This window comes from Ornithorhynchus anatinus, chromosome 8 (assembly GCF_004115215.2).
Source record: "Ornithorhynchus anatinus isolate Pmale09 chromosome 8, mOrnAna1.pri.v4, whole genome shotgun sequence".
In the NCBI taxonomy this organism is placed as follows: Eukaryota; Metazoa; Chordata; class Mammalia; order Monotremata; family Ornithorhynchidae; genus Ornithorhynchus; species Ornithorhynchus anatinus.
The window spans coordinates 768,056-790,936 of NC_041735.1; the positions used below are offsets into that span (position 1 = coordinate 768,056).

The following is a 22,881-nucleotide window of genomic DNA, read 5'->3' on the forward strand; positions in this document are numbered from 1 at the left end:
CCAGCCCCCACACTTCTCTCCTCGAACGCCAACCTACTCAAAGTATCTCGATCTCATCTGTCTCACTGCCGATCCCTTGCCCACGTCCTGCCTCTGACCTGGAATTCCTTCCCCCTTCAGATCTGACAGACCCCAACTGGCAGACCCCCACTCTCCCCATCTTCAAAGCCCTACTAAAATCACATCTCGTCCAGGAGGCCTTCCCTGACTATCTCCTCATTTCCTCTATTTGTCCTCCCTTCAGTTTGTGCACTTGCGTCTGAACCCCTTAATCACTTGACCTTCAAACCCACCTCCAGCACTTACGTTCATACCCTCAGGCTTTACTATATTCCTATCTGTAATTTATTTTATTGTCTGTAGTCGGTAAGCTCCTTGTGAGCACGGAACGTGTCTACCGACTCTATTGTGTGGCACTCTTCCAAGTGCCTTACGTACTGTAAGTCCTCAAAAGATACCAGTGATTGGGAGCGTGCTGGGCACCTACCGGTGTGCAAGGCGCTGTCTGGGAGTCTGGTGAGGGTAGAGTGAGGTCCCTGGCGCCTGGGAAGACACACTATAAGCAGACAGTTTTCGCCCTCAAGGAGCGAACTGTCTAACGGTAGACCAGCGCATCCGGATACTACACTCAACGGCGGTGAACAAGAGAACGCCGTTCGACGCAGGCCGGCGGATGCTCGGGGCGCTTCAGGTCGCTGATTCCCGGGACCCCTTTCCTTCTCGTTCCGCAGCCCTTGGCATCCCAGACCCCCGCCCCCCGCACGCGAACCTGCCGGCCCCAGGCGGTTCCCACGCAGGCTTCGGCCCCGAATCCCGCCCGCCCCGACCGAGGCCTCCCGCTTCCCCCAGACGGCAGGGCAAACCGCGCTCTTCCCGGAGGGAGTGAGGGAGGGCTTCCAGGCAGAGGGGCTCCCACGATCGGTGCGGTGGCGGAGTTAGGGGCGGGGGGACGTGGAACGGAGGCTCTGTTAGCCTCGGGTCGCGGGGCAGAGACGGGAACCGCGTCGGTATTTTTAGAAACATCAAAAGGAGCCCAGTCAGGGGGAGCGAAATTGCAGGAGAATAAAAATAGAGGCGCCTCGTGGAACCCTGAAGTCGGGAGAAAAATCCATAAACTAATTTGTTTGCTGCGACGGCAAATTCTTCCTTCCTGCGCTCCAGACCGTGCAGGCCTCTTTCCCCACGGGTGGGCGAGGGTCGACCCTGACGGGGGTCTCCGCGGCGCTCGGGGGCGCCCAACGGTGCCGACCCGAAGCCCGCCGGTCCCAGAGCCTAGAAATGGGCCGGGGGGTGGGGAGGGTGGTGCCAGGCCCTGGGCCCTCCCGCAGCCCACCTTCCGCACCTTAAGGCCTCGAGGTCGCCAGGCGCCCGGAGGGTCCGTGCCGGGGGCTGCCGAAGCCCTCTCCTCGGCCTCGTTATTCGTGTGAAGTTCGAGCCAGCAGAGCGAACTGTTCCATTAAATCACGGTGCGGGCCCAGGAGCGAGCGCAGAGCTAATTGCTCACGGCCCCAGCCATCCGTGGAGTAGATGCCGAAACCCACTAACGTGACGTCTCCCGGGATCGTAAATCCTCCACAGGGATAGCCTCATGGGGCGGTGGGGGAAGAGACGGGCGAGAGACACCTACCCGAGGATGGGGGGAGAGACGGGAGAGAGACATCGCCCGAGGGGAAAGAGGTGGGGGTGAGGGGGCACAGTCAGGCCTACCCGGTCCTGCTCAGAGCCCCCTGCGGGCTGGGTTGTGGAGAGCTGGGCAAAGCCTATGTATGTGCCCCGCCCTTGGCAAACAACAGAACATGGCGAGCCATGGATAACCCTGGGGTGGCTCCCAAGATGGACACTAGCACCCAGAAGAGCCCTTGTTCACACCCGGAGAGGGAGAGAAGAGAGGAAGAAGCTGGGTCAGGGGTCGGGGGGTTGGCACTATATGGGATACAGCTGTGGCCTCTTGGAAAGGGCCCAAGCCTGGGGTTCTAAGAATGGCACAGCTGCTGGCTGCTGTGTGACTTCGGGTAAGTCTGCAAACCTCTCTGGGGCTTCTCAGTGTCCTCCTCTGGAAGTTGGTAGAGCAGCCCCTGCTCCCATCTCCCAGCCCCCGGGCTGCCCAGAGGGTTAGCTGTGAACGTGATCTGGCACAGGATGGGGTAGGTATGGGGCAGGTAAAGTGAGTTTGGGTTGGGACCAGTGCATCTTCCAAATGGCCAGCATGTCACCCCAGTGCATCGTCCACATATAATAATAATAATAGTAATAATGATATTTAAGTGCTTATTATGGGCCAAGCACTGCTCTAAGCGCTGGGGTAGACACAAGATAATCAGGTTGTCCCACGTGGGGATGAGGTAACTGAGGCACCGAGAAGTTAAGTGACTTGCCCAGAGCCACACAGCTGACAAGTGGCAGATCCGGATTAGAACCCACGACCTCTGATTCCCAAGCCCGTGCTCTTTCCACTAAGCCACGTGGCTTCTCTATAGCCATTCACGTCACCCTAACACATCGTCCAAATAGCCAGCCAAGTCATCATACCTCACTCACTCACTAATGGTTGGAGGGGCAGTAAGCCAGGCACTCGGGGGCAGCCAGACAGGGTTCCTTCTCAGCCTCAGCCACCTGCCACCTGCTCGGGGCAGGAGCGACTCTCATGGAGAAAGGAACAAAATTATGGCCCAAATCCCAGCTGCAGGCCAGCCCTTGCTCTAGCCCCTGCCCCAACCCCAATCTGCCCCATCTCTCTGGTTCTGGGAGGCCAGGAGTGATGCCCCTCACCCCGCCCCTCATCTCTCTTTACCCTGCCACCCTGCCGCCAGCAACCCAGGGAAGTTAGTGAAGAGAGAGAGCAGTGAGGTGGACAGGGCCAGGGCTGGGAGGAATCTGCTGGCAATCAGGTGGAGATGCTGGCCAATGGGAATGTGCTGGATGTGGGCTAGCGGTGTGCTGGCTGTCAGTGGCTCACTCTGCACCATCCCGGGTCTCAGCTACCTGCTCAGCTCCCACCCCCAGCTCTGACGACAAGAACCACCGAGTGGCCCGGCCAAGGCCGGTTCCAGCTTTTTGTTCAAATTCAAACTTACTGAAGCCTTATTTCCCCCAGTCCCAAGGACTACGGACTCTACCTGGGGTGACCATCCTCTCCCCAGGATGGGTTGGGCTGGGGAGTTGGGGAGAGAACTGCCCCCAGTGGTTTATTTATCTCTCGCATCCCTCTGTCTCACCCTCTGCCTGTCTGACTCGTTTTGCCCCCAAGCCGCCGGTCCCTGGCCTAGAACAGTGCTTGGCACATAGTAAGCACTTAACAAATTCCATTATTATTATTATCATTATTATTATTACTTTCTGATCTGACAGTCAATTCTTTCTCAGTAGACACAGAAAAGCCGTTCCCCCAGCCCTCTATGGAGAGAAGGAAACTACTTCCCTTCTCAGACCGTTCCTGGGAACAATTCGTCCAGTCTTAACGTTTCATCTGTCAGACATGGGGAGCGGAGTCCCTCCCCCGGCGAGGGCGAGGACAGCCTTCCCTCTTCTACCCCGCCTTCCGCAACCTGGATCAGTTGGACCCTTGCCAGAAGACCGAGGGATCACCAAGATCTCACGCCTTTGAACCACGCGTCTTACCTCTGCCGTAGAGCTGGTACTCTCAGACAGCCACCATCGATGGACATCGGCTGGACAGCATAGGATCCTTGACAGCCAACATTGGTAGACGCTGGCTGAACAGCATAAGATCCTTAGATGATCAGCTTTGGTGGACACTGGCTGGACAGTACGGGATCCTTAGATGTCAACATTGGTGGATGCTGGCTGAGCAGCATAGGATTTTTAGATGGTCAGCATTGGTGGACGCTGGCTGGACAGCTTGGGATCCTTAGATGGTCACTATTGGTGGACACTAGCCAGACACCATGGTATCCTTAGATGGTCAACATTGATGGACACAGGCTGGACAGCATGGGATCCTTAGATGGTAAGAACTGCTGGACATCGGTAGACGCTGGCCGGACAGCATGGAATCCTTAGATGGTCAGCATCAGGGGGAGTAGACTCTTCCTGGAAGCCCTGACCATATCAGAGAGACATTAATGAGTAGAGTGGCCAGTCCTACAGGTACCCCCTCCCCTCTCACGTCTCTGTCATCTGTTTCTCTTGGTCTCTTCAGGCAGTACTTGCACTGCCCATTCCTGAGCCCTAGGCATCTAGGTCCCGTTGGTCAAGGAAGACCTGAGCAGCCCTGGTCACCCTCTCCTCGTCCTACCCTCCCTTTAACCGTGAAGCAGATACTTGGCATTTCCACTGGACCAGGCTGTTCCTCGGAGCCCTGCCCTGATCAGGGTCCCCCATGCTGGGCGAAACAGACAGTCTGCCCCCTGCTGGGCTGGGCAGCAAAATTCCTGGGCTTCTCTCGGCTCAGGACTCCGGACTTGAAGTCACACAACTCTCCTCCCCACTGCTAGTTCACCAACCACACTTGCTTCAGCAAATAGCAGATTTCCCAGCTCAGAAGGCCATTGCCCATTTACCAATCTCTTCTCTCCAATGAGTCACCAGAAAAATCACCTAATGCCCAGCACACACCCTCCAACACCTCTGACTCACTCTTTACCATCAACAACTCTGGGATGGAGAGGGGAGAGTCTGGGATGTTGGGTGGACCATGCCATAGAGCCATGAGAGGGGAGAGTCATCAGGGTTGTTTGAGATGCTCTCCTTGCGTTTGGATCTGTAGCCTTTATTCACTCCACCCTCAACTCCACAGCACTTATGCACACATCCATAATTTATTGCAATGTCTGTCTCCCCCTTTAAACTGTAAGCTCCTTATAGGCAGGGTATGTGCCTACCAACTCTGTTGTATTGTACTCTTCCAAGAACTTAGTAGAGTGCTCTGCACACTGTAATCACTGAATAAAATACAATTGATTAATTGGATGGTCCTTACCTAATGCCAGGTCATTAGGGGAGAGTCAGGTATGGAGAGGGGAAATTTGGGGGTGTTGGATGGTCCGTGACGGGTCCCTGGGGGAGAGTCGGGGATAGAGATGAAAGATTAAGAGGTGTTGGATGTTCTGTGCTGGGTCCTTGGAGGAGAAGGGAGAGTTGGGGCTGTTGGATTGTCCATCCCTAACTCTGAGGGTGAAGGCTCCCAGAGTCCAAATGTCTTACAGACTCACGGATGGAATCCCACTCAATTTTTTTATGGTATTTGTTACGCACTTACAGTGTGCCAGGCACCACCCTAAGCACTAGGATAGATACAAGCAAAAGAGCTTAGACATAGTCACTATTACCTGGTTTATAACTTCCTGTACTGTATCTCAGTGTGATCCACTTTCTGTGACCAGATAAGGGGAGGGCTAAGGAATGACCAAACTGGAGATTTCATCAACTCCAGCTTTTCCCCACCATTGGCGCCTCCCCAAGGCCCCTCAGGATCCTGAGTGGGATTCTCACCTCTGACATATTTCAGGAATGCTTTGACTCTCCTGCAAGGGGCCTTTCAAAGTCCTTTTTGACTTGCCTCAACTCCTATTTGCATCCAGCATGCTTCTCTCTATGGCTTTTTCTTTCATCTCTTTCACATGAGCTCAACCTTTCCCCTCCGATGATCACTTTCACCCTGCCCATTAGCCGTGCAGAGTTTCTCTTTGGTTGCCTGGCTCTTGTCCTGCAGAACACACTTTCCTGGACTTCTAAATATCTCCAGGCTTCTGCAGTGATGACCACATTAGGCCCCAGCTTGGACCCGAGCAAAAGTGGTCACTGACCATGACTTTCAGCCTATTTCTGAACAGTCAAGAAGATTCAAGCTCTATTAGAAACGATGGGATGGGATTAAAGGTGCTCAAATGCGGTGCAATCTGGCTAAGAAGCAAAGGTCCTTAATCGGACCTAATTGTCCCAGATACCTGAGGTATAGAGGCCTCTGACAGGCTGACAGCAGAATTGGCTATTTCTGGTTCCTGATCTGGAGAGCAAGAGAAGGGTCATGGATTAGAAGACATATGCCAGTGTGGAGAGGAGCACTGAGGAGGAGCTGTGGGGAGGGGGGCGGAGGAGGGGCTGTGGGGAGGAGCTGTGGAGAGGGCCTCGTTGGGAACAGTTTTATTCACTGGATATGGCCTGTTCCTTCTGGTGGGCCCGGCTGAAGGCATGGAAACGCTGGGTTCCTCCAGCGAGCCGGAAAGGCCGGCCGAAGCGCGGGAAGGCCGGCTGGCCACCGTGTGCTCAGGCTCGCTCCCTGGGGCACCGGGAAGCCGAGACTATAATTACGGAGGAAAATTCTGCAGGCGGCGGCGGTGGCGGTGGCGACGGCGCGGGGGGAGAGAAGGAGCGGTTCACCGAATTGCCCTTAACCAGGGCCGCGGGCTGCGCCAAGGGAGAGCGGGGGATCGATCGCTGCAGCAGCTGCAACAACGGCAGCAACAGGCCCATCAACGCCGCCACCTGCAGCCGCAGCTGCGGCCGCGACCTGACTGTCCGTCCATCAGCCCCAGCCGGGGAGCGGGGAGGAAGTCGGGGTCGAAATCGACCCATCACAGGGCTCGGCACACAGTAAACGCTCAATAAATACCACGGATTAATTAGCAGGGGGTTCACCACGGGCACTGGCAATCGGCCGGACAAAGGATGGGGGGTGGCGCTATCCTCGAGCCACCCCAAGATGGAGTGGGGGGACAGGGAGAGTAAAGCAGGGGACCCAGGATCATGGAACCTAGAAGGCTTCAGAAGCTGAGAGTTGGAGGAGACCGAAATGGACCGCTGAGGGCTGGGTTCCAGGCGTCCCCAGACTCCCCCAGACCCGTTCTGCTCTGCCCTTCTGTCTTTCCCTTTGGCTCGCCCGCCCCGCCCTCCGCCTCACCGCCCAGGCCCCCAAATGTGCTTTGACAATTCTCCGCGACAACTTTATCCCCGCAGGCAAGGCGGTGCGGAACAAAGGGGATAATTCACCTTAAAAGGGAACGCTAATGGAGCCACTTCCCCGGTTAATCTTCCGCACATCTCCTCCCCCGCCTTGGCTCCCTCCCTTCCTCCCCCCTCCCCAGCAACCTCGAGCCCGTCTGGGGCCCAGCCGGGTGTCCACCGTCCCCGCCCACCGTCCCCGCCCGTCCCCCGGCCCGGGAACACGCACCGCCTCGCTTCCCGGGGATGGAGGAGATTGCGGTTCCACGTTCTCGCCTTCCCAACAACCACGCGGCGGCGGCGGCGGCGGCACCGCCCGAACCCATTGCTCTTTCTGTACTTGATTATGCAAATCGCAGAATTAGGGTTCACGGCACGTGCGGAGGGATGTTTGCTCAGGTACACGGGTTGGAATCCAGGAATAGCGAAGAATGTCCCCGTCCCTGGCTTGAGCAGAACGCTATACTCGGCGCCTGCTGGAAGAGGAGCACTGGAGAGGACAACTATCCCAGACCATGTAAGGCCACGATGATCGAATTTAGAAGCTCCTAGCCCTGCCTGCCGCCCGGCCTACCCCCAGTCCTGGGAAACACGCGGCAGAGCCGAAATCACCTGTTGGGTATCCAGCTTCGGTCTGGAGCTCTGAGTGGGGAGGAGGGTGAGGAAGGACAGAGAAGGAGAAGGAGAGTGGTGGAGGGAAGAGGGCCGTCCATTCATTCATTTAATCGTATTTATTAAGGGTTTACTGTGTGCACAGCAATGTACTAAGGGCTTGGGAAAGTACAATACAGCAATAAAGAGTGACAATCCCTGCCCACAACGAGCTCACAGTCTACAGGGGAGGAGATAGGCATCAATGCAAATAAACAGACATCAATATAAATAAAATTACACATATATACATAAGTGCTGTGGGGCAGGGAAGGCGGGAGAGCAAAGGGAGCAAGTCAGGGCGACGCAGAAGGGAGTGGGAGATGAGGAAAAGTGGGGCTTAGTCTGGGAAGGCCTCTTGGAGGAGAGGTGCCTTCAGTAAGGCTTTGAAGGCGGGGGGGACTAATTGCGGCTCAGTGGAAAGAGCACGGCCTTGGGAGTCAGAGGTCATGGGTTCAAATTCCGGGTCTTCCACTTGTCAGCTGTGTGACTGTGGGCAAGTCACTTAACTTCTCGGGGCCTCAGTTTCCTCATCTGTAAAATGGGGATTAACACTGTGAGCCTCATGTGGGACAACCTGATCACCCTCTATCTATCCCAGCGCTTAGAACAGTGCTCTGCACATAGTAAGCGCTTAACAAATACCAACATTATTATTCTTATTATCTGGAGGATTTGAGGAGGGCGTTCCAGGCCAAAGATTGGATTTGGGCCAGGGGTCGGCGGGAGGCAGGCGAGATCGAGGCACAGTGAGAAAGTTAGCACCAGAGGAGGGGGCTGGGTTGTATAAGGGGGGAAGCGAGGTAAGGTGAAGTAGGAGGGGGCAAGATGATGGACTGCTTTAAAGCCAATGATGAGGAGTTCCCTCTAACGGGATCTGCTCTCTTCTCCCACTAATCCCCAGTCCACCTCCTGGTTGTGCCCCACTCTGGACTTCTCTCTCCTCGCTCAGGTCCTTTCCCTTGACCGAAAATCCTTCTCCGCACAAATCCGCCAGACCCCAGCTCGCCCTATCTTCAAGGCCTCCTGAAACCTCACCACTTTCTCCTGGAAGTCTTCCCGATTAACTGCCACCACCCCGGGTCTAGGCTGGCGAGCCCCTCTGCCGTGCAGGCTCAGAGTCGACGAGTGCCGGCCTGGGAGACGCCGGGCCTCCCCGGGGAGCGTGGCAGCCTGCGATATTCTCGAGTTATGAAAACTGTTCCGTTAATAAGTCTCGGCGCGGCCTCCTGCAAGGGGCGGAGCGGAGCCGCCGCTCGGTCCCCAGCAGTGAGCGTCCGGGCTCCAAACCGGTTCGTCGCCGGACGGCCAAGGGGACCGGCCCGTCTGTCCTCGGTGTGTGTCCCGGGACGGCCCATCGGGGCCTGGGCCAGACGGGCCTCGGAGCTGGCCGACATTGCCCGGTCTCGGCTGTCCGGCGACTTGGGCTCCCCTTATCGACACCCCGACCCCGCACCCACCGCTCTGGCCGAGGCTGGCATCCCAAATGTCCTCCCAAAGGTACAGAGAAGCCGCATGGGCAGTGGATAGAGCACGAGCCTGGAAAAGGTCATGGGTTCCAATCTCGGATCCACCACTTGTCTGCTGTGTGACCATGGGCAAGTCATTTGCTTCTCGGTGCTTCCGTTACTTCATCTGTAAAATGGGGGTTGAGACTGTGAGCCTCACATGGGACAGGAACGGTGTCTAACCCGATTTGCTTCTGTCCACCCCAGAGCTTAGTACAGTGCCTGGTTCATAGTAAGCTCTTAATAAATACCAGTATTATTATTACTCGGAGAGAAACGCCTCGTGGCTTAATGGAAAGAGCCCGGGCTTGGCCACTTGTCAGCTGTGTGACTTTGGGCAAGTCACTTCACTTCTCGGTGCCTCAGTTACCTCATCTGTAAAAGGGGGATTAAGACTGGGAGCCCCACGTGGGGCAGCCTGATCACCTTGTATCCCCCCAGCGCTTAGAACAGTGCTTTGCACATAGTAAGCGCTTAACAATTACTATCATTATTATTATTCGTCGTCCTTAGCTTTTTGCAGGGTAAGGGACGAGCTGAGAGCTGCGTGGGGCGGTCAACGGGGGTCGGGGGCTGGAAGGTCGGAGTCTGTCCATCGCCGCTGACCCTGCGCCGCGGCCAAAGGGGGACAATCCCGGACCCGGCGTCGGGTCTGCCCTGGTTTACCTGTCCCACCCACCCCGAAGTTGCTCTCCTGGCTGTCCCAGCGAGGGCCAGAGCATGCTCAGTCCGGCTCACTCTTAAGTGTCGGTGCATTCTGGGACCTGTAGTCCTCGGGCAAGTGGGGGCTGGAAGCGCACCCTCGTGCCGCCCTCCCCTCCTTTCCGCGTTGTCTGTGCACTTGGATCTGTGACCTTTGGACACACGATATTCACCCCAACCCCACAACGCTTCTACACATATCTTTAAATTACATATGTTACATTTATTCATCATAATGTCCGTCTTCCCCTCTAGACTGTAAGCTCTTATGAGCAGGGAAAGTGTCTGCTACTTCTGTCGTACTCTCCCAAGCGGGTAGTACAGTGTTCGGCACATAGGGCTAAATGAATACCATCGATTGATTGGCTGATTTCCCTGACGGCCGTTGAGCTGTGCAAACGCGCCCCGCGCCCCCCAACTATCTCATTTTCACAACAGCAGCAGAGGGTCGGACGGCGGGTGGGGCCTGGACCACTGCCCACCTCCCCCGAGGCCGAAGCGGCGTTTTTCCCTGCGCGCCGAGCCGCCTCCCTGCCTTTCACGGAAGGCGTTTGCAATTTCCTCTTCAATTAGCAGACCAGCAGGGGCTAATGAGCCGATCTGCTCTTCTCTCGGCGAGTCCGGGAGTCCGGGGCCTGCAGTGACCTCATTAGACCGGGCGGCGGCCGAGCAGCTCGAGACTGCAATTGCCTGCCCGCCTCCGGCCCGACTGTCTTCCCGCCTGCCGGATGCCAGCCCTAGGCCTCCTCTTACCTGACTCTGGGCTCCTCTGTCATTCATTCAATAGTATTTATTGGGCGTTTACTATGTGCAGAGCATTGTACTAATCGCTTCCAAAAACACATCGAGTCTGGCTGCCAGGGAGAACCAGGGCAGAGAAGGCCAGACAGATCCCGGCCCCGGCCCCCTCGGACCTTCCATGAGGTCCTAAAATGAGACCCCTCCCCCACCGCCCCTAATTCCAACAGCTCTGGGGAATAGCTGCGAATAGCTGCTTCTCCTACCCCCACCCAACATATGTATACCACCACTGCGGGGGAAGGGGGGCATCCCTCCCCCTTCCCCTTGGGGGAGGCCTTGCCCAACGCCCTACTCTTGACATTCGGTGGAAGATTTATTACCGCCAAATCAATTATGGGTTTGATTCGAAATCCAGGCTAGATGGAAAAATTAGATTAGTTCCTATCAGCTGACCAAGATTTCACTATTAATTTGCTCGTCAGAGGTCTAATAATTCCAGGCACTTCCAATACATGATTTAGGAAAGAATTCTGCCCCCAGACAATTTCAGGGCCCCCAAGGGTTCTTGTGCAAGTAGATGTGAGTGAAACCTCTGACTCAAACCCCAGGGCTCAGAATCTGGACTGTCCAGCCCACGGCCCTGCATCCCCCAGGGTCAACAGAATGCTGGGAGGAACTGACCAGCCAACACCCTCTAACCTTCACCTCTCTGTTCCTGACTCTCCCCCAGTGACCCAGCACGGACCATCCAAAGTCCCTGACTCTCCCACAGTAACCCGACTAAGACTATCCAGTACCCCTGACCTTCTGCTTTCCATCCCTGATTACCTTCCACAGACCCAGCATGGACCATCCCCCACACACTTCTGACTCTCCCCTCTCCATTCCTGACTCTCCCCCAGTGACCCAGCATGGACCATCCAGTACCCCAACTTGCCCAGCAATGATGGGCATTGACCACCGCTACCTCTTTGGGCCAGGGTAAAGTCCAGTGCTTCTGTTCCCACCCCTCTCCATTACTGAATTCTCCAGGAAATCCTATGAGGCTAAGGGGAGCAGGCGTGCAAGGTGGTAATCTGCAAGATTATACTGCATATCTGCAAGACTAGTGTACCAGGACCATCTCCATCCACAAGTAAGGGCAGGTAGGGACGAGATCCGCTTCAGCATATCTCTCTGCCAACACCCTCACTCTGTCCTGGCTTCTCTCCGGGCTGCCCTTTACCTTCACTCAGCTCATCCCGGCCATACCCGCGGTCAGTGCACATCTAATCTCTTTGCTGAGGAGATGGCAGCACTCAGCGTTTTGCAATAAATAACGGGGAACCAATTCATGGAGCCCAATTTACTCTAACAAGCTCATTTTTGTTTTAATGTTTCTAAATCCTGGTAATTCTGTTGAATTGGGAGTTCCTGATAAGAGTATTATAGAGAGAATTACCCAGCACAGTCTGGGCTTCCAGTCTCAACAGGCCACAGCATTTACCCTTCCTCCCAGAGGCTAAAAAGCCAGATCCAGGGGTTGCTGGGAGGCGATTTCCCTGGGATGGAGAAATGGCAGGGAAAAAGGTCGTGTCCTTTCATTAGAGTGGAAGCTTCTTGTAGGCAGGAAAAGTGGTTCGGTTCCTGATGTCTGCTTTCTTAACGCTTAGTGCGGTGCATAGCACTCAGTAGGTGCTCAATAAATTCCATCATTGCTACTGCCTCTCCCTGTCGGGGGTGGCAGAGACACCACGGAGGGCAGAGACAGGGAGGAAGGCAACGACCGTACGGGAAAACTTGGCCCGCCCCTGTCATCCATGTCCCGACCCCCCTGATCAGGAGCCCTATCTTCAGACTGCATCGCTGGGGACCCGGGATAGATGGCTATTGGAGGGGCAGAAATGAATATCATCACCACCATCATCATCATAATGATAGTATTTGTTAAACGCTTACTATGTGCCAAGCACTTTTCTAAACGCTGGGGTAGATACAAGGTAGTCAGGTTGTCCCATATGGGGTTTAATGGGGACAATCTTAATCCCCATTCTACAGATGAGGTAACCAGGCACAGAGAAGTTAAGTAATTTGTCTAAGGTCACACAGCAGACAAGTGGCGGAGCCGGGATTAGGACCCACGTCCTTTGGCTCCCAGCCCCCTGCTCTATCATCAGTGGTATTTATCGAGCACTTATTATTTGAAGAATACTGTACTAAGCGCTTGCGAGAGTACAATACAACAAAGTTCATTCAGTTCATTCAATAGTATTTATTGAGCGCTTACTATGTGCAGAGCACTGTACTAAGCACTTGGAATGAACAAGTCGGCAACAGATAGAGACAGTCCCTGCCGTTTGACGGGATTACAGTCTAATCGGGGGAGACGGACAGACAAGAACAATGGCAATAAATAGTTGGCAGACACGCTATCTGCCCATAACGAGTTTAGAGTCTAGAAATACCTGACCTATCCAGAAATCTACGGAGCAAAGTGTACGTGAAACCCTGAGTACTGAAGGTAAACATAACCACTCTCCAGCATCCACAGCATCATTCCTTCTGCGTTCCTCACCCCGCCCCATCCCGACAGCTCCATCCCCGCTCCAGCAGCTCCACCCCCCTCCACCCACTCCACGCCCACCCCAGCAGCTCCACTCCCATCGCACAGCTCCACCCTCTCTCCACCAGCTCCAGCCCCTCTCCACCAGCTTCACCCAACCTCACCGGCTTTTCAGCTCCGCCCGACAGCTCCACCCTCTCTCCACCAGCTCTACCCCCTCCATAAACTCCAGGCTTCTCCCCATCAGTGTCACCCCTCCCCTGACCAGCCATGGCCCCGCTAGCTCTACCCCCACCCCCAGCAACTCCAGCTCCACCCCCACCACTCAGAGCCCGGATTGGGGCCTGGCGAGGAGCGTTTGTGGGGTGGGGTCTCATGGCCACCCCCCACCCTCTGCCCCACGGGGTCCCGGGGGCTGAGAACACAGGCCGAGCTGGCGGGGGAATAAGGACCAGGCTGGTGGTCCGTGGGAACCTGCCCCGAGCACAGTCAATCCAACAGTCAAATGCCACAACTTCCTGCTTTCCTTCCAGGAATAAAGTAACTGTGGTATTTGTTAAGGGCTTATTATGTGCCAAATACTGCACTAAGTGCTGGGGTACAGCATGGCGCAGCGGATAGAGCCGGGCCTGAGTCAGAAGGTCATGGGTTCTAATCCTAGATCTGCTACGTCTGCTCTGTAAAGGCAAGTCACTCCACTTCTCTGTGCCTCAGTTCACTCATCTGTAAAATGGGGATTGAAACTGTAAGGCTCACATGGAGCAGGGACCGTGTTTAACCTGATTAGTTTGTATCTATCCAGTGCTTAGTACAGTGCCTGGGACATAGGAAGTCTTAACAAGTTCCATTATTATTATTATTATTATTATTCATGATAATCAAATCAGACACAGTCTCTGACCCACAAGGGGCTCAAAATCCAGGGAAAGGGGGAAAATAGGTACCACATTCCCATTTTACAGAGGAGGAAACTGAAGCATAGAGAAGATAAGAGACTAGCCTTAGGTCACACAGCAGGCCAGTGGCAGAGATAGAATTAGAACCTAGGTCCTTTGGTCCCCAGACCCATACTTTTTCCACTAGGTCTGGCTGCTCACTATTCTCTCCTTTTCCTCTTTCTCCCCTCCCCCCACCCCATCCCTCTCTCAGGGCTGGGCCAAGAGGCTCTGGAGGTCCCTGGCACCTGTCCAGAAACTGATCCCAAGCTGGACACACACATCAAGAGGCTCCTCCTGCTCAGTGACTCGGTGAAGCCCATCCCCTGGGCCGGAACCAACCCAGTCTAATGCAGCTGGCAATGTTCTGGACCCCAGAGGATTGCCTTCAGATCCAGGTTAGGTTGCTGTGACCAGCCAGCAGGCGCAAGGGGTGGCCAGGGGTGGGGCTGGATAGGACTGCATTGTGGGAGGAAAGACATAGGAAGAGGGAGGAGAAACAGAGTGGAGGGGAGGAGAGGAAGGTAGGAAGAGCGGATAAGAAAGGGCAGAGTAGGGCGGGAGGAGAAGGAAGGGGGAAGGGAGAGCCTCGCTTTGCACTTCCCCCTGGGCTGGAGCCTTCAAATGGCGCCATCCCCCTCTCCCTCCCTCCCATTTCTCACCAGGCTTTCTCAACCAAGTCCCAGCCCCCCCCGGGGGGTGGACCGGGGCCAGGGATGGAGGACTCGGGAGGGGGGGAACAAAGGCCTTTCCGGGAGGGTACCTTCCAGAGCCGAGAACGAAGGAGCTGGATTCTGGGAACTACTCTCCCCTGCCTTTTTTGGGGGGGTGGGGGGAATGCAGGGGAGATTCTCAGCACTCATCCCTTGCTTCCCCTATCCTGGCTGTCAGCCCAGCCAAGGGGGTTAGCATGGGCAGCAACAGTCTGGGTGGAACATGGCATCCTGTGTCCCCAGGAACAGACTCCCCCAAACCGTGGTGCCTTCAGCTTGAGAGCCTCCTAATCCATAGCTCTTCCCTCCCCACACTGGTCAGTGAGGGGGTGCCTGAGCTTGGCCCAGGACCTTGGTTGTCCCAGAAAAACGCTGACCAGATGAGGGTGACAGAGGCATGGGGGGAAGGAGGGGTAGCATCCCAGAGAGGAGGGAGAAACTTGAGGCTTGTTCCCAATCTTAAAATACTACCTCCACACAGACCGCCCACTCCCCCACCGCTCCCTCCACCCCTTCAAATATCTGGGGCCATTTGGAAATCTCAGATGACCGTGATTGGCTAATTCTGGCCCCTTTGATCTGATTAGGCTGAAAATATTCAGGCTGTGGGAGCCAGAACACATTCTTGGCCTGTTATCCAGATCAATCAGGTATTGGCCCTTCAACTGAATATATACAACAGTGCCCTCCAAAAACCTCTCCTTCCCTGACCTTTCCATCCCTGTAGACAATACCATTATTTTTTTCCCCATCTCTCAACCTACAATCCTAACATTATCCTTGATTCCTCTCTTTCTTTCAACCCGCACAGCCAGATTGTCACCAAATCCTGGCAGTTCTTACTCTACAATATTTCTAGACTCCATTTCTTCCTCTCCATCCAAATGGCCACCATGCTAATCCTGGCACTTGTCATACTCTGATTTGACTACTGCATCAGCCTGCAATCGTTCTTTGGGTCTTCCAATCTCCCCATTACCCTTGCTCCAGCATAATGACCCCAGTCCTGACTGCTGCAACCCAAGCGGGTCTGTCTGCTGAATTGCTCTCCCACCAGTCTCTGGATCCAGAACAGTGACCCCAGTCCTGACTTTAAAGCTACAGGTGGGTCTGTCTGCTGTTGTAGTTTCCCAGAGCCTCTGCTCCAAAAGAGTGACTCTGGCATATATTATGAATTACTTATTTATTCATACTAATGTCTGTCTCCCCCTCTAGACTGTATACTCCTTATGGACAGGGAATATGCCTGCTAATTCCAAGCACTTAGTACAATGCTCTACACATAGTAAGCGCTCAGTAAATATGATTGATTGATTGATTGATTGTCCTGAAAGTCCCGCCCCAGTCTGGTCTGTCTGGAGCTGTGGTCTCCCAGTGGCCTCTGCTTCAGGACAACAACTCCAGTTCTGATTGCTGCATGCCAGACTTGTCAATTTGCTGTTGTAGTCTCCCAGGAGCTCCTGCCCTACCAAAATGCATGAGACTGAGTTTCACAGGCTCTGAAAAACATTTCCTGTCCTCCCGGCTTGCATGTGCCCCATTTCAGCTCATCGAGTGTCCTACAGCCATTCCTGGATCCAAAATCAGGCTGTAGGGGAGAATATGGGTTCTGGTGACTCACAGCTAGAGATACCACTCAGGCTGGCACCCAGCATCTGTGTTACACCTGAGCTTCCCTGGCCATGGAGGGTGGGGGGGAAGAGGCTGCCTGATTCTTGCCTTTGTTCCAGCACTACAGCAGGGCTCCAGTCCCAGGAACTGGAAAAGAGGAATCCAATTCTGGTGGATCCCGGCAGCTGAGGGGCAACAGGTTGGGGGCGCAAGGGGGAGGTGGCTTCGGATTTGAGAGCACTGAGGGAATATGCCACAGCTCCACACAACAACGAAGGCCCGCTCTGGTCCCCGGGCTCCATCTCAGGCAAGAATAGATATTTTGGAAACAATTTTACAGGGAAATTAGAGAGAGAGAGAGAGGGAGAGAGAGAGAGAAAGCACGAGAGAAGCTTTTTATTCTGTTCCCTTTCTGAGTCTGAGAATGCCACTGGGAGAAATTCTCTTCCTAACACAGATAAGTTGTGCAACAAAGTATGAGCAAGATCAAAAGGGAAAATTTTCATGAATGAGAGGGACTGTAATGGGTAATGATTAAGAGGCTCCCAGTACAGCATTCTGTACACAGTGAACTCCTGGAACAGCCCTCAAAATAGAGAGAGTGCCTAGTACAGTGTGCACATCAAGTCGGAAGTGGTAGCGGGACTGGGTGGGGTTAGGGATAGGAGGCCTACATCTCTTTTAGCTGGTGGGAGCAGGACCTGGGGGCCACTAAGGTCCACAGGGAAGCTTGCCCCAGCTGTGCCCCTCTCAGTGGCCTTGGGCCAGAGAGATGTGCCCGCTCTGGCAGAGCCAAGGGCCAAGGGGGCAGTGGCAAAGCTGAGCCTGGGGATCAACTGAGCCCTTTTGGACCCACAGACAGCTGTTGCCTGGGACAACCCAAGTCCTAGGGAACCGTGTGGTGGGTACTGGTAGGGTTCTTTCTTCACTTTTTCTCAGCCTCGCTGTGGGCCATGCTGGGGGTGGGGAGGGGGCTGAGGGAAGGAGGGAAGAGAAGAGGGGGAGAGGCGCTATATTTAGCCTTTCTTCCCACCCAAGAGGAATCAGCACGAGGTGAGCACGACCCGAGGCGGCGCGTACGAGGCCGATGCTCGGCATGCTGGGAAGCTGTTGTACTGCCATCAGTCCTCAAGAAGGAAGAAACAAAAATAACCGTGATTACCAGGAAGGAGTTTCAGCGTGAAGCTGGTGACCGCAGACGTGAGGCTGGCAGGCTGTGGGGCCATGGGGCTACAGGAATGGGGACTCTGGAGTTGTGGGCTCTGGAGGTGGGAGCGCTGCAAGGCCACAGAACTAGGGGGCTGTGGAGCTGAAGGTCTGGGAGGTTGTGAGGTTGTGGGGTCATGGACCTGGGGGCTACAGGGCTGGCGGGGGGGGAGCTGGAAGGCTGTGAGGCTCTGAGACCATGAGCAGAGGGGCTGTGAAACAGAAGGGCTGGGGGCCTGTGAGGCCATGGAGCTGGGTGAGCTCCGAAGCTCTGGGTCTATGCAGCCGGGGGCGCTACAGAGCTGGAGGACTGTGGAGTTGGAGAGATGGAGGGCTGTGAGGCTCCAAGGCCATGGGCTGGTGAGTTTCAGAGCTGGGGAGTTTGTAGAGCTTCAGAATGGTAACTGAGGGAGTTCCCCTGTGCGAAGGTGTCCCAGGCCCACTCCTATCTGGTCTGCTCAGGGTGGGGGGGGCATTTCTCCCATTAGCTAGAAAGCATATCTTTCCTACCCCCAGGGTCCGCCTCCCCCAACTCAATCTATCCATCCGTCCATCCATCCATACATGGTGGGCATCATGAGGCTACCATGTGTAGAGTATGGGGTTAGGCGCTTGGGGGAGACAATAGTCAATAGCAAGCATTCTGGCCTTGAGGAACTTCCAGTCTAGCAGGGGAAGCAGACCATGAAATAAAGTACAAGCAAGACAAGGACTGAACAGGGAGGTGAATTAGGAGGGAGTGCTGAAGTAAGCGGGTAAGGTGATACAGACTGAAGTGTGTGGGTGCACTCTTATCAATCCACAGCCCCCTATCTTCTCAGACAGGAAGCTGTACTACAGGGAATCCCAGCAAAGACAGAAGGGTTTGGACCAATCTATGGGAGAGTGTCTGAGCTGGGTCTCTGGGGGGAGAGTCAGGGTGTGGGATGATCTATGCTGGGTCAGTGGAGGAAGAGTCAGGGATAGAGAGGGAAGAGTCAGGGGTTTGGATGGCCCATGCTGGGTTACTGGGAGAGAATGAGGGATGTTGGATGATCCGTGCTAGGTCGCTGGGGGAGAATCAGGGATGGAGATGGGAGAGTCAGGGGAAGTTGTATGGTGCATGCTGGATTATTAGGGGAGAGTCAGGGGTATTGGATGGTCCAGGCTTGGTCACTGGCACATGTGGGTGAGTCAGGCCAGGCCCTCTGCAGCATCTTGGAGAGGAGAGAAGGGTCTCTGAACCCAAACTGATGACACATCTAAGCTTTGAAGCGAAGGGTGGGGGAGTCTTTGTTCTGAGCCGAGTTCTGTTTGTGTCCAATTTAAACCCAATTTAAGCAGCCATGTATGCGGTTCACAGTGATTTCCTCATCTTCATTACTTCCTTCAAAACACATAATTTACTCTAAACAGTGGAACGCGGCCAGCCACGAGAAGCGAGGGGAGGAAGAAAAAACTAGCCCCGTTAGAGGTTTTGAGACTCTGAGCTTTGATGACTCTGGAACAATTAGCTGGTGTGGGAGGGGAAAGGCACAACTCAACAATGTATCTGCCACCCGTGGCACCAGATGGGTGTTCGACTGGCCAGTTAGGTTCCTGCTGCCTTGGCTGCTCCCCTGTGCTGTGTGACCTTGAGCAGTTCCCTTCACCTCTCTGGGCTTTCATCTCCCCATTTTCCCAGAGAGGATGCTGCTACCTCACTCTCCTCAACTTCCCTCCTCCCATGGGCAATGGCAGTACTGTAAACTTTGAACCGCTGAAAAGTGAAATGCAGATCAACCTTGCGATTTGAGGGGAAAGAAACTGACAACCCCCCGGCTCTGCCTAAGGAGAGGCGGCACTCACTAGGCACCTGGAGGGATGATGCTTCTCTTTTGGGTTCCCAAGGCTCCCCCGCTAAGACTCTCTCCTCGAGGCATGGACAAGTCAGGCTTCAGTGAGTATGCCAATGCGGTCCAGGTGGGCTATGTCTGGGGGGGGTGTCGGTGCGGTGGTTGATCCAGCCAGGGAAAGGGGTCACTCGGAGAGTCTGCTCCCTGCTCACCCCGACCCAGAACCAGTTGGACCCCTCAGGGTCAGGGCTGGCCAGTCAGGTCAGCCACCTACACCCGCAATCCTCCCCCTTGGGGGCCAGACATTAATTCGCTGGAGCAGAAACGTCTGGGCTTCAGAGTGCTCAGGCCTTGGGGGTTACAAGCTGTTCACAATGCTTCCTCACCTCCCCAGTGGCTCTGTGGGGCCTCAGGGGCTCTGCCTTGATCCTCCCCAGATCCACCTCAGGACCCTCTGGGAAGCTGAGGGCCAATCAGTCAACCAATCAGTGGCATGTACTGAATGCTTACAGTGTGCAGAGCACTGTAGTAAGCCCTTAGCAGAGTAAACAGAATTGGTAGACATGTTCCCTGCAGCAGCCCCCTCCCAGCCCCATTCCTCCCCCAACCCTACCTCATCCACCCACTCAATAATTTTTATTAGGCGCCTGCTGTATGCAAACACTAGACTGGGAAAATTAGCTTCCTCCCTGGCCCCCAAAGGGTCCCTATATAATATGGAGGACTGGTGGCAGATAAGCTAAGACTAAACTGTGAAAACCCCAGACCAAAATAGAAGATGGGGACGTCGACAAATACAGAAAAAGCAGTTACAGTCCTTACACTGGAGGAGCAGAGGTTCAGGCCCCTCGTGGTTGAGAGTCCAACAGGCTCTACTGCAGCCTTGACTGCAGCCTTGTGTGGAGAATTTCTCCTAGAGTGGCTGAGGACCTGCCTAGCCTCCTCCTGTCCCTTGATTTCCCCATCAACTGCAGAGTTTTGGGGATGGGGAGAGCTCTAAGACACACCCAAGGACTCTAGCTTCCCCTCCCCACAAGAGCAAAACTCACGGTGCTAGATCTTTCATTTATATTAATGTCTGTCTCCTCCTCTAAGTCTGTAAACTCAGTGTCGGTAGGGAATATATCTGCTAAATATGTTGTACTGTTCCATGTGCTTAGTAATATGCTGTACATGTAGTAAATGCTCAGTAAATACCACTGATTGATAGATTGATCTTTCTGCTTACTTCATCCTTCTACTTCCCCAACTCACTCTCCCTGTTCCACCTGAACTTCCCTCCTCACTCAACAACCTCTCAACTCTCTCAGCTTTGACTGCTCACATCCGCCCTTCCTCTTGTCTGAAACCCCTTACCCAACTCCAACCCGACAGCACTCAGCTGAAATCCCACCTCCACTGGGTTAATCCCTACGCTCCCAATCATCCCATTCCATCATCCCCCCTTAGCCTTCAGGTGGTCTGGCTTATCTATTTTATCTATCCTTTTTGGACTTGCTCTGTGGTTAGCTGATTATCCCACATATGAACAGTCACTGACGCTGTAAACTATTGGCTCCCCAAGGCCAGAGTCTTCTGTTTTTTTTGTCAATCAATCAATCAATCAATGGTATTTGACTGCAGAGCACTGAACTAAGCACTAGGGAGTGTCAATACAAATGAGTTAGTAGACAAGATCCCTGCCCTCCAGGAGCTACTGATCTAGCAGGAGAGACAGACAGGGATGGGGTAACAAACATTTTAAGGGCTACAGACTCAAGTGCATAGGCAATGCAGAAGGGAGAGATAACAGGGTGGGGAAATGAGAGGTTAGTCCTAGAAGGCAATCTGCAATCTGGCCTAATGGATAAAGCACGGGCCTGGGAATCAGAAGACCTGGGTTTTAATCCCAACTTCACCACTTGACTGCTATGTGACCTTGGGTAAGTCACTTAACTTCTCTGTGCTTCAGTTTCCTCAATGCAAAATGGAAATTCAATACCTACTCTTCCTTCTACTTAGACTTTGAGCCTCATATGGGACAGGGACAGTGTCTGACCTGATTTACTTGTACCTATCCCAGCACTTAGAACAGTAGTTGTCATGCAGTAAGTGCTTAACAAATATCATAAAAAAAGAAGGCCTCTTGAAGGAGATTTTAGGAGGGTTTTGAAGATGGGCAAAGTAGGGATGGATCTTTGGATATGAAAAGCACATCTCCTCAGAGGCCTTCCCTGACTATGCCTTCATTTCCTCTCCTAATCTCTTCTGCATATCTGTAATTTATTAATATTAATGTTTGTCTCCCCCTCTAGACTGTAAGCTCTTTATGGGTAGAGAATGTGTCCACCAACACTGTTATATTTTACTCTCTCACTGTTATATTTTACTCACAGTGTTTAGTACAGTGCTCTGTAAATAAATACGATTGATTGGATGGCATGCAGGGAGAAGGAGTTCCAAGCTAGAGGCAGGACGTGGGCAAGGGGTCAGCAGCAGGATAAACAAGACTGAAGCATAGTGAGTAGGCTGCTATTAAAGGAGTGAACTGTGCATCCAGGATTATACTAGGGGATTAGCAAGGTAGGGTAGGAAGGGGAGAGCTGATTAAGTGTTTTAAAGTTGATGATCAGTAGTTTTTGCTTGATGCAGAGGTGGATGGGCAACCAGTGGAGGTTCTTGAGGAGTGGGGAAATGTGAGCAGAATTTTTTTTAGAAAAATGATCTAGGCAGCAGAGTGAAGTAAGGCCTGGAGAAGGAAGAAACAGGAGGCAGGGAGGTCAGTGAGGAGGCTGATTCAGTAGCTGAGGCAGTATAGGATAAGTGTTTGGATCAGCGTGGAAGCAGTTCGGATGGAGAGGAAAGGGCAGATTCTAGAGATGTTGTAATGATGTTGTGTCCTCTTTTAAGGGCCCAGTCCAGTGCTCTGTACCCAGAGTGGGCAGGACACAGTTAAGGGCGGTTGGGCCACATCGCTCATAGTCCAGGGTGGGCGGGCCACGCTGCTCACATTTCAGGGAGGGCAGACCACATAGTTCACAGTCTGAAGTAGGTGGGTGGGCTATGCCAGCTCACTGTTCAAGGGGCAACAGGTCCATGTCACCCGCCATCCTGGGGTGGGCAGGCCACATCAGTCACAGTTTAGGGCAGTCAGGCCACACTGCTCACAGTCTGGGGCAGACCACAAGTCTCACAGTTCAGGACAGGCAGGCCACGCTAGTCAAAGTTCAGAGAGGACAGGCCACATCTCTCTAGGCTGTGAGCTCATCGTGGCAGGGACTGTCACTGTTTATTGTTGTATTGTTCTTTCCCAAATGCTTAATTCAGTGTTCTGCACACAGTAAGTAACTTAATAAGTAAGGTTGAATTAATGAATCCTGGATGGGCAGGCCAGAAGCAGCATGGCTCAGTAGAAAGAGCCCGAGCTTGGGAATCAGAGGATAATAATTATGGTATTTGTTAAGCGCTTACTATGTGCAGAGCACTGTTCTAAGCACTGGAGTAGATACAGGGTAATGAGATTGTCCCACGTGGGGCTCACATTTTTTAATCCCCATTTTTACAGATGAGGTATGAGGC

General features: G+C 53.9%; 1 protein-coding gene across 1 annotated transcript in view; it reads right to left on the bottom strand.

Annotated features, from left to right (window-relative positions):
- SEMA6D (semaphorin 6D) overlaps nt 1-22,881 on the bottom strand; it is an 82,399-nt gene that overhangs the window by 53,394 nt on the left and 6,124 nt on the right. Inside the window, exon 2 of the mRNA XM_029071052.1 lies at nt 3,619-4,059. The gene's annotated coding sequence lies outside the window, so the exon portion shown is untranslated. The remainder of the gene's footprint in view (nt 1-3,618; nt 4,060-22,881) is intronic.